Source organism: Ursus maritimus, unplaced genomic scaffold (assembly GCF_017311325.1).
Source record: "Ursus maritimus isolate PB19 unplaced genomic scaffold, ASM1731132v1 scaffold_2, whole genome shotgun sequence".
NCBI lineage: Eukaryota > Metazoa > Chordata > Mammalia > Carnivora > Ursidae > Ursus > Ursus maritimus.
The window spans coordinates 9,775,343-9,778,788 of NW_024424452.1; the positions used below are offsets into that span (position 1 = coordinate 9,775,343).

Below are 3,446 nucleotides of genomic sequence, written 5' to 3' on the forward strand. Positions count from 1 at the left end.
ATGACACTTAGCACAGGGAAGGTACTTACTAAAGACAGATTGGAAGAATGAATGAATGAATGAATGAATGAACGCCATTCTTCCCTGCAGGGCCCACATCAGCTGTGCTCTCCCTCCCTGCCCTGTCCGCATGACCTGTAGAGCACCCCGCTTTCTCTTTCAGAGCGACATAGCCCCACTGCAGTGCTCAGCCTCCCTCAACCAGCACATGTGCCCAAGGCCCAGCACACCTGTGATAACCACAGCTCTTATTTATTTTTTAAAGATTTATTTATTTATTTTAGAGAGTGAATGAGAGAGAGAGAGCAGGGGAAGGGGAAGGGGCAGAGGGAGAGGGAGAGAATCCCAAGCAGACTCTCTGCTAAGCATAGAGCCCAACGCGGGGCTCAATCCCATGACCCTGAGACCATGACCCAAGTGAAACCAAGAGTCGGACACTCAACCACCACCCAGGTGCCCCGACCACAGCTCTTCTAAAATCCTTTCTGTGGCTCCCCATTGCTTCAGTTCAAACTCACACTGTAGTATTGCCCAGGTCCCCCAGTATGACCCTGGTCAGGGAAAAGAAGGCCAGGAGACAGAAACCAGGGTCAGAATGCCAGCTTGGCCACATATTTGTGGCATAGCATAGGTCACCTAACCACTCTGAATCCCAGTTTCGTTTTGCTTTTTGTTTTATTTTTCTATGAAATGAGTTCACCATCAATGGCCCTGTACCTCACAGGGTTGTACTGAGGATCTGATGAGGTGGGGAGTGGGTGAGATTTGTAAACTACAAAGTGCCTTGCAGGCAGAAATTCTTTTTTGGTTTCCGGTGCCACTGCTCCTGCCTGTACTCAGTTCCAGCCAAACAAGCCCCGCTCCCTGTTCCCCACTCACCGCCCTCCTTTTGAAATACCCATCTTTCTTTTAATTTTTTTCAAAGATTTTATTTATTTATTTGACACAGAGAACACAAGCAGGAGGAGAAGCAGAGGGAGAGGGAGAAGCAAGCTCCCCGCTGAGCAGGGAGCCCGATGTGGGGGACTCGATCCCAGGACCCTGGGATCATGACCTGAGCCAAAGGCAGACACTTAACTGACTGAGTCACCCAGATGCCCCAAACTACCCATCTTTCAAGACTCCACCTCCTCCACAGTTGTTCCCAAAGCATGTAATCCCACCCTTAATCAGACCCCCAGAGCACCGAATTCGCCCCTGTCAGCCCTCTCTTTTTATTTTACCTCCTGAAAAGTTGAGATCCTCACCGGGCTGCCTCAGTGGACGACAGGGCCCAAGGAACCTGGTGATGCTTGTTGGTTCCAGCCTAGAACCCTGGGTGTTCCTCTCCCACACTGGTAACTGCGAAAACCTGTTTGAAGACAAGCCTCGAGGAGAAAGAGCCTGAACTATGCTGGAGTTCCTCTCTCTTCCCTCCTTCTTGGTTGTGTCAGAAGCCCTGTTGAGAGAGAAGACAGAGGACCAGGATCAGGGTCGTCTTTCTGTGAAAGGCACTTTGGAGCTGTGCTCCTTTATAAGGCCGCAGAGGCCCAAGAACCAGTCCTAAGGAGTAAGGGAAACCTATAGGGGGTTGTGAAGGACTCTCTGTGTCTTTGCAAGCAGGGACAGGAAACTTTTTGGAATTCTTTGAGAGCTCGTATGGGCTAAAAATGGAAGGTTGAATGAGGACTTCAAAACATTCACAGGCGGTGGGTCCCTCATGCATTGCTAATGAGCAGTGACAGGAAGTGACAAACAAGGAAACAGCCAGCAGTGAAGAGCTGTGCATTGTAGGAGCTCTCTCCTTTCTTGCTCCTGGCCATCTTGGTGGCTGCTCTTGGTGGCGGCCCTCCCTGACCTAAGGAAGGCAGCCAAAACGAAGATGAAAAAGTCGCTGGAGTCAATCCACTCTAGGCTCCAACTCATTATGGAAAGTGGAACATACACGCTGGGGTACGAGCAGACTCTGAAAACGATTGGACATGGCAAAACAGAGCTAGTCATCCTTGCCAAAAACTGCCCAGGCTTGAGGAGATCTGAACTAGAATGCTACGCCATGTTGGCCAAAACGTGGTCCGTCACTACTACAGTGACAATAATATTGAATTGGGCACAGCTTGTGGGAAATACTACAGAGAATGCACACTGGCCATCACTGACCCAGGTGATTCTGCTATCATTAGAATCATGCCAGAACAGACTGGTGAAAAGTAAATCACACAAAATTTCGCTTTAGTGAAACTGACCAGAGCTTCTTGGGGAAAAAAAAGAATACAGCTAGTGAGGGCTCCTCAGAGGCAGAGAGAGCCCAGTGCTGCCCCAACTATGAGGACCCACCCGGCCACCAAGAAGCTTGTTAAAAAGGCAGATCCCTGAGCCCCGTCCCCAAGGTGCTGTTTTTGGTTTTGGGGTTTTGTTTTTTTTATGTCCCTAAGGTTTTATCTCCATAGTTCAGTGGTCCAGCTTGGGCACATGTATTTTATTTTCATTATATTTATCTTAATATACAATACTTCCACGTATACAATACACAATACTTAATATACGATACTTCCACGCTGGAAGATTAAAAGGGTACGATGATGTTAGTACTTCTGAAGCTGGGTAATGGGCACACAGGGGCTCATGATACTGTTCTCCCTACTTTCATTATATTCTGAAACTTTCTATAATAAAACCCTTCTCAAGGTATGCAGTGAAGTTCAAAGGTTAAACCAATAAAACAAACCCTTCCCTTTTTCCCTCCCCAGTCCTGCAGTCACCATGTGCCTCCACTGTCTCACCTTCCAGAATAAGTGTAACGTTAGGTGGTTTATTTGAGATGTTTCTTGCTTCTTGTGGTAGGCCTGTATTGCTATAAACTTCCCTCTTAGAACCACTTTTGTTGCATCCCAAAGATTTTGGACTGTTGTGTTTTCATTTTCATTTGTCTCCATGTATTTTTTATTTCCTCTTTGATTTCTTGGTTGACCCATTCACTGTTTTGTAGCATATTATTTAACCTCCATGAATTTATGTTCTTTCCAGATTTTTTCTTCTGATTGATTTCTGGTTTCCTAGCATTGTGGTCAGAAAAGATTCATGGAAATGGGATAGACCGGTGATGGGTAGTAAGGAGGGCACGTATTGCATGGAGCACTGGGTGTTATACGCAACTAATGAATCATCGAACTTTACATCAGAAACCGGGGATGTACTGTATGGTGACTAACATAATATAATAAAAAACCATTAAAAAAAGAAAAAGAAAAGATTCATGGAATGACTGTTGATCTTCTAGAATTTGTTGAGACTTGTTTTGTGGCCTCCTATGTGATCTCTTCTGGAGAATATTTCATGTGCACTAGAAATGTATATTCTGCTGTTCTAAAGTGGAATTTTCTGAATATATCTGTTAAATCCAACTGGTTCAATGTGTCAGTCAAAGCTACTGTTTCCTCGATTTTCTGTTTGAATGATCTGTCCAT

The 3,446-nt window shown here is 45.7% G+C and overlaps 1 pseudogene; it reads left to right on the forward strand.

Moving 5' to 3' along the window:
- The first annotated feature begins 1,861 nt into the window (after positions 1–1,861).
- LOC103670222 lies at positions 1,862–2,280 on the forward strand (annotated as a pseudogene).
- Positions 2,281–3,446: the final 1,166 nt, after the last annotated feature.